The sequence below is a fragment of the Miniopterus schreibersii genome (genome assembly GCF_964146895.1).
Source record: "Miniopterus schreibersii genome assembly, chromosome: 10".
NCBI lineage: Eukaryota > Metazoa > Chordata > Mammalia > Chiroptera > Miniopteridae > Miniopterus > Miniopterus schreibersii.
Genome location: NC_138110.1, coordinates 67161343 through 67174729, shown reverse-complemented (window position 1 = coordinate 67174729; position 13387 = coordinate 67161343).

Here is a 13387-nt window from a genome sequence, read left to right as displayed (position 1 = left end):
AAACACTGCGATTTACTGACTTAGGTATGAATGGTACCTTAAAGAACTCCTGTGTCGACTGTCTGTGTAGAACCCTTTGTGGATTACCTAAAAGTATGAGTGTGTACATAACGCAGATTAGTGATTATGGCACACTACCCATCACACATTATAATGGATGGAATCACTGTCAACAAAACCTGATAGCACCAGGGATCAAGCAGGAAAGAAAACTGAATTTGAGAAGAGTAAGACCACTCATATGGAAGGGCTGGGACTACAGTAGAGAACATTCACCTCACCCTAAAAAGCACAGCATCACCCGAATCCTCCCCAGGGTTCTATATCAAGAATGCTGGCTCACTGTGGCCACATCTGCCAACTTAACAAGAAACAGTGGAAATAAAGGTTTGGTAGGAAGCCACCCAATGTTTAGAGCAACCCCTAAGTTGCAGTTCTTTTAAAACTCTCTTTGTGTTAAGCAAATATATCTAAAGGTTGAACCTTAACAGCTGAGTCATAAACTCTGCCTTACAGAGGCTGCTGAATCGTCCAACATCAACCAGATTGGGAAAGAGAATTTGTTCTCAGCGCTCCCTTCACAGCGCCTCGCTCCACGGCTCCTCCAAGTACACCATGAGTCAAAATAATACTTCCCCCCTCTCAAGGTAGCTGAAGACATCAATACTTGAAGGAAAAGTATTTAGTTAATATACGTTCTTGGAAGTTGGACCTTCCAGAATTTTATTTAAAAGAAGAAAAAAAAAAAGAAGGCAGGGGAACAAAAGAAGCGCTAGAAGTACAGGCAAAGCCGCCAGGATCACTTATTGGGGGGATTCTCAGCAGTATTCCAAGAGTGTACAATGTGTTAGTTAATTGGGGGATTTGGGGTGGCTGATGAAATTTCCATCACTTAAATACAATTCACAGTTAGCTGCGTTGCAGCTCAGACCCACGAGGAGGATTAGGAGGAAGGCGCCGTCATGGCCACAGTGCTCCGGCCACACGGGCGACCCGGCTGTGGCAGGCTGCTGCTGAGCCTGGCTGGAGACACCTCGCGGCTCCCCAGCACCCTCCGTAACTCTCCGGCCTCGGTTGGGTTGGGTCAATGGAAGCCACACACACACAAAAAATCTTCATGGGGAAGAGAGAACATAGATCTTTGGTGGTCATGCGCATATCAAGGGCCTCAAGTGATATAGGATGGTCCCCTTTGCAGCTCAAGGCATTTGCTGGGTCCCTGTAATTGCGTCCCTTCTTTGTCACTTCAGGTCTAATGGTTCTCAAGTCATCCTTGCTCTTTCAAGCTCCTGGGGTTTCCCTTAACCACAGTTGTATAAGTTCACATAGTCAGTGTTTCATGCTCCATTCACTTACTCTGTCTGAACATGCCATGCGTTTCTGCCAGGTCCCTGAGGACACAACGGGGACTTATTTAGCACATGGTAGACGTATAGTATACGTAAAGGGTGGGGATCTAGGTTTGAACTCTAATTTCATTTTTTATCGCTGTTCGAGCTTTCATTTATGTTATAAAGTGAGGTTAAAGAGCCCACCTCAAGAAGTTATGAGAATTAAAGAGCTAAAATGGTAGTGGTGATGAGTACTTTATTTATTTTGTCAAACTTTGTGTGCATGCTACTTGTATTCAACCAGAATCATAGTGCTTCACAAATCCATGAAGCCTCTAGAAATGAGGCTCAAAGTTATTAAACAATTCTTCCACAATGCCTCCCCCAAATCCATTCCTTTAATTCTGTAGTAAGCTCTATACAAATGTTTACTATGTGGAATAATGAAACTCCTAACTAATGTTTGTGTGTGCTCACATGTACACTGATTAGGTGCCTAAATGGGCTCATGCAGCATGTAAATGCTGCCGAAACAGTACATATAGCATGACTATTTTGTTTCTTTTTTAAAAATCCTTACCCAAAGATATGTTTCATTGATTTTAGAGAGAGAGGAAGCGAGAGAGAGAGAAACATTGATTGGTTTCCTCCCACATGTACCCCGACCGGGGATCGAACCCACAACCTAGGTATGTGCCCTCACTAAGAATTGAACCTGCAACCTTTTGGTGTATGGGATAACTCTCCAACAAACTGAGCCACCCAGCCAGGTCTACTTTCTTAAAACTAGGTAAATTTAGGAATCTATTTGTGTGTGTGTGTGTGTGTGTGTGTGTGTGTGTGTGTGTGTGTGTGTATTTTCAGATGAACCCAATTTTGATAATTGTTTAAATAGATCATGTGATGTTCATAGTTAAAAAGACACACACAACTCTGTGGTAAGTGTAATCAGAATGTAAGGATATGGCTGATAGATGATTTCATATTTCCATGAATTAACAGATAAAACAGCAGCTCCTTGTCCATAGCCAAAACTCAGTGATGCTGTTACTTTTTAAGGGTAGCTATTGTGAGAACTGAGAGTGGATTAGAAATGTCTTTACCTTAACTATTATCTCAAGCATTATCATAGCTATTAAGATAGATAGGCAATGCTTAACTCTTTAAATTCTGTACACTGTTCATGTGAGCACAGTGTAGCTCTGGGAATTCAGTGATCCAATCAGCATGCCTCTGGCAGTGCTGTCTTCTTAGCTGAGCTCTATGTGAAGCACAGCCACGTGGAGAGACACATGAAGAAATTACACCTCATCTGCATTTTGACCTGGAAGTAAGATGTGCTACTTCCTCTCACAGTTTATTGACCAGAATCAGCCACATGGTCCCAAGGAAGTAAAAATAGGCTATGAAATATGAGGGAACTCGTAGGTATGTGGAGAAAAATTGAACATTAAATACTGCTGCTATGTCACATACCCAAAGTAATTTTAAAGCCTGTCAATAAATTGCATTTAATGTCATAAGGCAGGCATACAGAGGGTGCTTTGCCACATTTTATGTTAAAAACAAAAGCTATGCACGACTTCTATGAATTGGAAAATGGGTCTGGGGAATGATTTGGTGGCCACTGGATCCCTTTCTTGGTGCAGAATTTTCCAGCCATCATTAGTTAGGGTACCTGTTATGTATCATTATTTCTCAATAGAGTTCCTCTTAGAACACAGTCTTTCTATAGGCAAGGTTAATTGATGATTGTGTTTACTCTTATTATTAAAAGATAATGCACAGAGTTTCAGAATTCATTCACAGGAAGATCTTGAAAAATCTTTTTGTCCATCCTCCGAAATGAAGATAGAACACATTTAAGTAATGTTAGGTAGAAAATAAAATTTCAATCAAGATTTTCAGAGAGGCGATTACACACTTTCCCACAGTAATTCGCCTTGAAATGGAACAACTTTATCAGTCTGTTTCTCAGATCCACTACAATGTTTTCTTTTGGTTTTGATCTCAGAGTAAATGAGACACAATTGATCTCTATCCTTGCCTAGGATACTTTTTCATCTTTGTTTTATTTCATTTATTCCTATGAATCATGTTGGCTCCACATAGCCTTTTCTTCTCCATGATTAATTGTCCTTGCTCTTTGAGCCTCTCCCTCTAGATTTATATCCGTAGGCCTTGATCATCTCTGCAGCTCTTTCTTCCATCCTCTCTAACTCTCCCATTTTGCTATTTTACTGTAGAACCTAGGTTTTGTATGGCAAAGCAAGAATGAGTACAGATTACTATTTTCTGGCTCCTGTACACTACAGTTACCACACCTGTAGCATCTTTTACAGACTTTAGCAGAGCGCTATATGTGAAGACCTGTAGTATTCACTTAGGACGTTAATTCTGCATAACCAGATTCCACGTTAAATATATTGCCTTTTACCTTTCCCTTTATTTTTGCTTTCCAGTCCATTTGGGACCTCTCAGCTGTATAACCTTGGGAAACTGTGTGGGATATTTCTGGCTGAGAGTAGAAAGAAAAATCTCATGGGAAAGTAAATCCTCACACGAGTGTCAGCTGGACTTTGGATGGTGAAGAAACTCAGATCATTTGGATAAGCTCTGGATGAACAGATAACATTTTGGAGGTTTATTTGAACTAACTCTGAACTTCCAAGCATGCGTGGCTCATCTGTCATTGAGTATCCACGAGGCTAATAAGTCTATCTGTCCTAATTTCACAGAATATCTTGTTGCGCTGCATTCAGACAGTTGCAGTCTCGAATGTGAACTTCAAAGTCCCTGCAAACCATATAGTGCGGGAGGAACAAAATAGACTCCGGGAAGCGGTTCAGAGGCTTGTATCCTATTTCAAAGCCATCTTTTCAACTCTTGTGTTGCGTAAGTCAGAGTTTGCTCTTCCCCTTTCTCCCTGGTCCTTAGCTGGGCGTTGAGCTCATTCTGGGAGAGTATCTAAACCATTAATTGACTTTGAAGCCAGTGCAAGGCTTTTAGAGTGTCTTCCTCAAGTTTTTGAGATGTATACATCTGTATAATTCAAAAGCAAGGTGGGACGTTACAGATCTGTGACGAGGCAGAACTTGCACCAATTTGGCATTTAAAAGTTTCAAGTGGATGTCTGAGAAAACATAAAAAAGACCCAAGGCCCTGGGCTTATATATCTGGTACAATCTGTGTGACATTAAACAAGAGTTTACTTTCTTTTTACCTGTTTCATTATTTATAAATGTGTTACAAGGATATCTGTCTCATATCACATCACTGTCTAAGGCACTCATTATGTCAATGCTTTATCATTAGTTTTCTTGTAATGAATATTTTGGGAGGTCTGGTGGAGCCCATGAAATGTTTCTAAGAATACTCTCTTAAATTATATATATAATTTAAATATGCATATATTGAAAAATTATTAATTCCAATGGGTTAAATCTGAAAAGAAAGAAATATCATTTAAACTATCAGCTGTCAAAGTGTGTATACACATTTTTGGGATGCCCTGTATATGTATATACATATACATATATTGCATATATAACTTTACAAAACAAGTTTTTGAAAGACAGTTATCTAAATGTAAGAAGATAAATTTGTGATAAGTAATATATGCCTCTGTGTTATCACATAACTTAATAAGGATCTCGTGGTGCATCTAATTACTACCTTAAACTTAAAAATGTGATGAGGGTAAATGATGTGGAGAGACAGCTGCGACAATTGTAATGTAATGGAAAAGTGTCCGTAGTTTCTACTGATGACTAAGGACAGCTCCTGCCATTACTACTGTGGTTTATTATATTCATAATTGAAGGAAATATTACATTTCAACATAGAATTTAGAGTTAAAATTTAGTAAAAGTAAAGATTTTTAACTCCAAGTTAAAAAATAGTTGTCATTTGATTATTGGAGATCTTAGAGGTCATGAGTTTGATTTCTTTTGCTTCAGATGATAAAATAAAAACCCACAGTAAGTCTGCAGGGTTACACACCTAAACAGAGACAGTCGTCCCCAGTCCATTTCTCCAGCATCTCCCTGCTGCATTGACATGGATAACTTTCTTTACCCCGCATCTTTATGCAGGTTGATTAGGTGAGGACAGAGCATCTGGTTCATAGGAGGAGGTAAATCTCAGTGACTTTCCAATGGACTAACTGGTTTGTTCACAGTTTGTTTCCCCCCAAATCCGTTTTCAAGTATAGACAGAACAAGTTACCTTGGAAACGCCTTCTTCCGTTGGCTGGTGCTGTAGCTACCTATCATATCTCCCCCCATGCCCTCCCCACAGCAGTGACTGAAACACAAGCATCACTTAATTGGTAAAAATATTGGTCTTATAACTATGAACATTAATAATATAAATTAATATAATAATGTGAATATTTATACCAAGATAAGTGTGTTAATAAGATTATTTTCTCTGAGCCAGGCCTTCAGAAAATACCTCAGAAATTTAAAGAAATATTATATTTATAACTCTTCTGGTGAAATGTTAATAGTCCAAGCATTATTTCTGTTCAGTTTAGAATCAGAAATGTCAATAGCTATTAAAACTATTAGCTAGAGATGATTAATTTTTTCATTCAGGAGGCCTATTAGTTCTCACTCTTACTGCTGTAGTTTACCTATGGCTGTTGATAGTATAAAACATTGGCACTGGCACAGCAGCATGATACGCAATTTCAAAGTTTAATTCTGATTTTTTTCTGGCTTAGGTAAGAAACTTGATGCCACCAGTCCACAGATATTGTCTTCTTTATTTTTCTTGTAAGCACATCCTCTGTCCCAATTCCAGCATGTACAGTGAGCCTTTTGGACGATGTATAACAAAGCTTCATCCATGAAGGGGTGTACTGTGCGCCTGTTTTGTCAAACACGCTGCTCAGATCTGTTATTTGGTCCTTTTATATTGTCCCCTAACTAATTTTAAAATGTTATTTCCACAAGAATTGATAAGCTTTATAAAATTTTCGACCCCAAATATAGCATTTTCTTGGCAATATAGATATATGTCTGATGGATTTTTAGGAACGATCTTTTACCCCCTATAAGCCAGATTTATAAAGAGACAAAATTGGGGCTTTTAGATAGCTCACATATACAAAATGAAGGCTACCTGTGCAGTCCTGGAAATAAGAAAGATGTTTTGTGACCTTGGACTTGTTCTTTCTCACCCCTGGCCCCGAGCAGGCACGAGAGCAGAGTCCAACTGCACTGTTCTTCACGTCTGCACGGGGCCAACTTTGACGGGTCCTCATTCTCGCAAAAGATTGTCCCAGTGGGCACATCTTACAAATATACTTATTAAATTTATCACTTTCTAACGTATAGGGCAGTGTGACCAACTACCCTATAAATTTTTTCTTAGCTACACACAAATGAAAAAAGTAATTTTTTTTTTTTTGCATTTTGATATAAGTGGTCATCACACCAGAAGAAAAATAATTACCTTGTTATATCTACTTCCCCACATGGGTGATCTGCTATTCTGGATGTATTATGATGCAAATACTGGAGGAGAGAGCTTCATTTATCTTCACGCCTAACATCACTACCTTAATAAATTTTGGGTGACGAGAGCAAGACACATAGCGATAGCATGTTGCAATATAATCTAACTTCATCCTATAAATCATTTTTCTCGATGATTTGTCCTTAAGGTGTCTCATGAGTGCGCCTACTATTATTACACAACACCTCATGTCCTGTTCTCAGCTTTCCATTAGGAATTCACACATCTATTCCCACAATAGCTGTGAATTATATGATGGGACAAGGTGTAATAGCCTGTCATTGGAACATGAAGAGAACATTCGTTTGACAGCTGACATTAAGCCCAAGGTGTTTTATTTTCTTTTTGAGGATACAGTCCAGACACCATAAAATGATTAGCAGAAGAAGGAAACCTGGTTTGAAAGATATATTCCTGGCATTTGTATGGAAAGAACAAGGTTGTCAGTGGAAAGCCTTCGGGCATGAAATAGCTAAATAAGTCACGGATTCTGCATTAGTGTTAGAAAGGCTGGATGTGTGTAATAGTACGCTCCCTAGTTAAAGGGATGCTGTCAGAAGCATAAGTCCCCATACCAATGAAATGGAAGATCAGCTCACTCTGTTATTTGTGTTTCTGAAGCTCTCTCCCTGCGTCCTGTCCATCTGGAATTGGGAGTGACTTCTGCTTGCAGGGCTCATTGGAATCCATGGTTTTCTCCTTTCATAGTGAGTCTGAAAGGTCCAGCTGACCTCTTCCACCTGTGACACTCTGCTAAATCTGGTCCTTTATGCTTTATAATAATTGTGATCACTTACACATACTTATTACAAACCATGAACTTTTAAGTGCCTGGTAAATACCCAAGTATATAATCCATATGAAATAATGTTATTTGTGCCCTTATTTAAAGAATCTGAAGTACACAGGCCCAAGTCAATGCATTAATAACCACCTCTTTTCCAACCATCAACATGAATTTTTGTGTATTTTAAAACACAAATATATAGCTCCAGCCAGTGTGGCTCAGTTGGTTGAGTGTCATCCCAGGCACCAAGAGGTCTCCAGTTCAATTCCCAGTCAGGACACGTGCCCTGGTTGTGGATTCCATCCCCAGTAGGGGGAGTGCAGGAGGCAGCCGATGGATGTTGCTCTCTCATTAATGTTTCTATTTCTCTCTCTGTCCCTTTCTCTCTCTCTAAAATTCAGTAAAAACATATTTTTAAAAATAAATAAAACACAAATATATGTCTTTAATTTGACCAGTCTTTGAGATACTGGATCATGAAAATTTTCTGAGGCGACTGTGGAAACACTAACCTTTATATCCAGGACAAAGAAAAGTGAGTCACACACACAAATCAACCTGTAGGATGTGGGCCAGAAGAGAGAACTGATGTAGGATCCTTAGAGGAGAGAGTCTCAGCAACAGCAGGGAGGGGAGAGGGGTCAGTGGGATTAGTAAGTAGTGTAAATATAATGGAGAGACCAGTTCAGTGCAAGAACCGTTTCAGGAGTGTGACAGAGGCTACAAGGACCAATGCTGCTGGTCCACAGACCATGCTTTGTAAGTAAGGCTGAAGAGCAGTGGCTCTGAAAGTGGAGCCCCCAGAAGCAATATATATTTTGATAAGCTCTGGGGTGATTCCGATGCACCCAAGTTTGAAAAGCTCTGATCCAGGTGATAGAGGCATTTATGCTGCTAGTACACCAAACTCACTGTTCCTCGTTTATTAATGGTGAAAGAAGGCAAAGGTATCAGGTCTAAGTCAGTTTTCCTCACTGAAGAACCTCTTCTTGAAATCACTTTAATTCCATCATAAAGAAGGATGTTATTCACCTCATCTAGTAGAGAGAGAGAGAGACGGGGACTGCTTTATTTTAGCAGGACATGGCCCCCCTGTGAAGATAGGACCCTTCTTTCTTACAGTTCAATTGCTGTGGATTTCATAATTATGATTCAACAAGATACACACTGAATATCAGAGGGTGTATCTTAATGAAGAAGAGAAAAGGTATATTTATAAATATTATATTTATACATAATATTATAAATGCAATATATAATATATTGTAAATATATTATAAATTATAATATATGAGGGGCCTAGAATGTTAGTTTTCCTTTTTATGAAGCATCCTCTGAGGGTTTCTTCATCCTCAAAAGCCTTAGTGGAAAATTGCAATATTGGCAAAAGTTTCTGAAAAAATATTTTGAGGCTGTTTAGTTAGACCACAGTCCAAAATCAACAGAGAGATAGGTTCCTTCAGGGCCCAAATTCAGATACTACCTCAATTAACCCATTGTCTCATCTCCAAGGCTGCTGAGAGAGGAGAGGGACATTCAGGAAAGGGGCCCAGATCACTGCTAGCATTCATTTTCATAAAGTTCACAAAAAGGTAAGGAGCCTTAGAATCATTAGCAGAATTGAGGAAGAGACAAAGAGATGCAAAAGAGCCCAAAGCCTGTACCCAGGAACCCCAGGTTCAAAGTCTTCAGAACTTTGGAGTCTTGAGGAATTTTTCATATGGGGAACAGCTGTGGATTGACCCAGGACCACCAGACGCAGTAGATAATCTCTTATAGACATTTGTCCATTTCTATGAAATATTCAGGCTTATCAGATAATGGTATAGATGGGCTCAAATGGGCTCATTTCTAATTTTATAACTACTTTGATCATAAAATATTCTTCCATCAACCATTAGTAGCCGTCAGAGCAGTTTCCTACCTGATCTCTTCATCTTAACTATGGTTTTCCAGTTGTCCAAGGAAAAGTGGATGGGCCACAGGTCCAAAAAAAATCATGCAGGTTTTCCATTATGAGTCAATTTTCCCTTTGCTTCTACTCAAAACAGGTTGTCTTCTTTTGTTAAGACCTATCCTCCTTCATCTACTGTGTGTCTGTGGAATCTTAACTGTGTTTTCAAAGCAATTTAATCTACAGAAGTAAGGATTCTGTTTTTGAGTGGACCGTGTCATGCTACAAGAAGGCAATTACAATTTTATGAGACACGAAAAGTAAATTAATCAAATGGCAAAAGTTATGATTCGGAGAAGTGAGATGGTCCTTCTGACAGATTGTATTTTCCAGAGATTAAAAAAATGTATTTCCCATATCACACACTCTTACAGTGAGACTTCAATATCCCTCCTGTTGAGAGGTGGAATTCTATGTTCTCCCTTCTTGAATGTGGGTAGCTCATGACTTAGACCAAAGTGAAGTCATGTGACTTATAATGCTACTTCATAAGAGGTTTCTTCCTGTTCTTTTGGGACATGTGTTCTTGGAACACAACCACCATGCAGTGAGAAAGTTCATGTAGTCACATGAAGAGCACCTATGTATGTGCTTAGGCTGATAACCCCAACTGAGAACTCAACACATTAACCACCAGACAGGTGAATATGTAATCCTTCAGATGATTTGACCTCTTAAACATCAAGTCACCCCCAACCTTTGAAGGTTCCCAATTGAAGTCCCACCAATCACAGAGCAGAAACAATAGCTTGTTGTGCTCTTTCCAAATTCCTCACTTACAGAATCCATGAACATTGTGATATGCTTATTGTTTTATTAAGTGGTCTGTTATGCAGCTGAGAGAGTCCTTTTCTATAAGGCATAGACGTATACCCACAAAACGAGTTTATAGGGAGATGGTTGACATTTACCGCCTAGAAGGTTTTCTTTCTCCTAATTATTCCTTATACCTCCCAAAACAAAGACATTTCAAATATTTCATGTTGCCCCATTCCTTTGACTCATTTTTAGTTGTATAATGTGATTGCAGTCAGTGACCCCAAAAGGCAGTAAGGATCACAGATCTTATGGTTTATCTCACCTCCAGTGTGCTTTTACCTTAAGGCACACTGATGGTAACCTACCCAAAGTAAAAGGCGCAAGTCCATTTACAAATTGAGATATTCCAGATTCTTTGCAGGACCAGGCTCCCTTTTGGAATGTAGGTTGCATAGGATGGAGTGGGCCTTAATTAAGGGGTGGGCTATGCTCTGACACAGTGCAGTTTCCTCCTGGTCTGTTTTTCTTCCCAATCTTTATCCAGAACTATGAGTGCCAAATAGGCCATCAGGAGTTGTTCAGTGTCTGATGTCCACATGTTATATCCAGACCCAAGTTGTCAGGTGATTGGAAGGAGATGTTATAAAACCTAGATTTTGTGTTTACATTTAGCTCCATATGGACTGGCATGGATATTTCTCTGGCATAATTTGATCTTTCACATCTGTGAAGCAGCAGTGAGCTTATTGTCTGTTCCCTGGAGATCAAGACTGGTGGAGATGTTTGGATAGCAATCAAAGGACTATTTTGGATACCTTAGACTTGAAAAATATTTAGGGGCATCCTCTCTGTGCTAACACAATTATTGAAGAAGAAGATGCAGTAGGATACAGAGAAGTTTATAAATGTGTTTGTGGGAAATAATAGCAATGGTTTTTAGAAGTAATTACTGCTAAACACCCTCCACTCCCAGATATGGATGGTTCTGGCTAATGTCAGAGAGGCGTGGGTCTCATTAAAGCACCAGGAAAGACTGTAAGGAAAAACATGAGCAAGGAAAAGAGGAAACTTGGAGCATTTATAAATAAGATATAGAATCATGGTCTCTAAACGCAGAAGGAATCTTTGAGTATAATGGCAGAGGATTTGCCACATCTGGGCCCATCCAAGTGTGGTGCTAAGGCTTTCTTCTCCACATGAGTATCAACACCTCTTCATCAAGAGCCCTATCCTCTGCTTTCAGATGTTTGCAAATAACTGGGTTCTTAAAAAACAATGTGTTCCCAAGAGGCTGTTGGCATGGGATTCAGCAAAATTTCAGAACAAGGCCAAGTACTTTTAACCTAAAGAAGCATAGGCCAGCGGTTGGCAACTTTGATAGGCCCTCACCTATCTTCTTTGGCCAGATGATGTAAGTTCGTATTTGATTGGCTGCGAGAGGATCTGTAGGCATTGGCTGCATTTCCACCCCACCTTCCAGAGCTAGCCATGAAGAAAGGCTTCATCTGGGAGCTAGTTTATTAAGTCCTCTTGTTGCCTTTGGGCCATTACCCCATCTCCTTAGTCACTGATTTCCAGGTCTGCAGACTAGCAGCATCAGGATCAGCTGGAAAACAGTGAGAAATGCAAATTCTGGAGTTTCCCTCCAAATTTGCTTCAGAAACTCTTGGGTTGGTCCCAAGCTGTCTGTTTTTTTTGCAGATCATCCAACGAATTCTCACACATGCTAAAGCACCACCTTTTTAATGTCATGCATGATCTTCTGTAAGCCTAGGTGAGCCTCATGGATTGGATTGGGAAGCGCTAGGAGCAGGCTCTCAGCCTCTCCTTCCCTACATCTTCTGTCTTCAGTTCCCAACAAGGCCTACTCTATGGAAGCTTAGGAGCCCAGACTGAAAGTCAAAACAAGTGAGGCCTCTTTGTTCTTTTTCTTTTTCTTTTTTTTAAGAATTTAAAAAAAAAATTTATTGATTTTTAGAGCAAGAGAGAGAAAGGGAGAGAGAGAGAGAAATATCAGTTTGTTGTTCCACTTATTTATGCATTCATTGGTTTCTTCTTGTATGTGCCCTGACCAAGAATTGAACCTGCCACCTTGGCACATCATAGAGGATGCTCTAACCTATTGAACTACCTGTCAGCACCTGTTCTTTTAATAATCCTAATTCTCCTTGAGATAGTGTGGTTTTATCTGACTCAGAAAGAAAGAGAGTTAGTAAAAAACAAGCACAGAAAAATTAAAAAACAAAACAAAACCTGTTTAGATATTATTTTGAAGGGATTCAGAACAAGCCTCCCCCAAATGTGTCACTTTAACATATGAACTATTTTGAGCTGAAGACAATCAAGACCTGGTTGATTCAAGAACTTTTACCTCTCCCTTAACTATCTAAAACAATTTAGATAAAGACCTGGTCCAGAAAGAGAGCTATTACCTTAGGTAACTTTTCATCTACATGACCTGTCTGTATGGGAGGACTAACGTCTAATTACCAAACATCTGCTCTTATCAACCTGTGAATTACCCTCCTTCCCTTGGAAGCCCCTGGCCTCTGTCCCATTCCTTATCTCAGGATGGCATATAAGTCTCATTTGCTCAACTTTCCCTTGAGTCCCATATCTATAGGGCCTTCCACAAGTACTTAATTAAATTTGATTTTCTCCTGTTAATCTGTCTTATGTTAATTTGACTATTAGACCAGCCAAAGAACCTAGAAGCATATAGAAAACATTTTCCTCCCCTATAATCTTACCATGTGATGAGATATTAGACAGACTACATAGTCCATCTAATTTAAGGTTTTATATATATATTTTTATTTTTAGCAGATATATCATGTGTGGGGAAAATATACCTCTATATAAAGAAAAACAAGTAAAATAAATTTTGCTATGCTTTGTACTTAGTCTTCAATACTTATATTAATAATCAAGATGATATTATATATATGTTTATTTATATTAGAAGTTATGTTCTTGATTTATCAGTGTTAAATCATTTGTCCTAATGCTTCCATACCTCTAGAATATATAAGA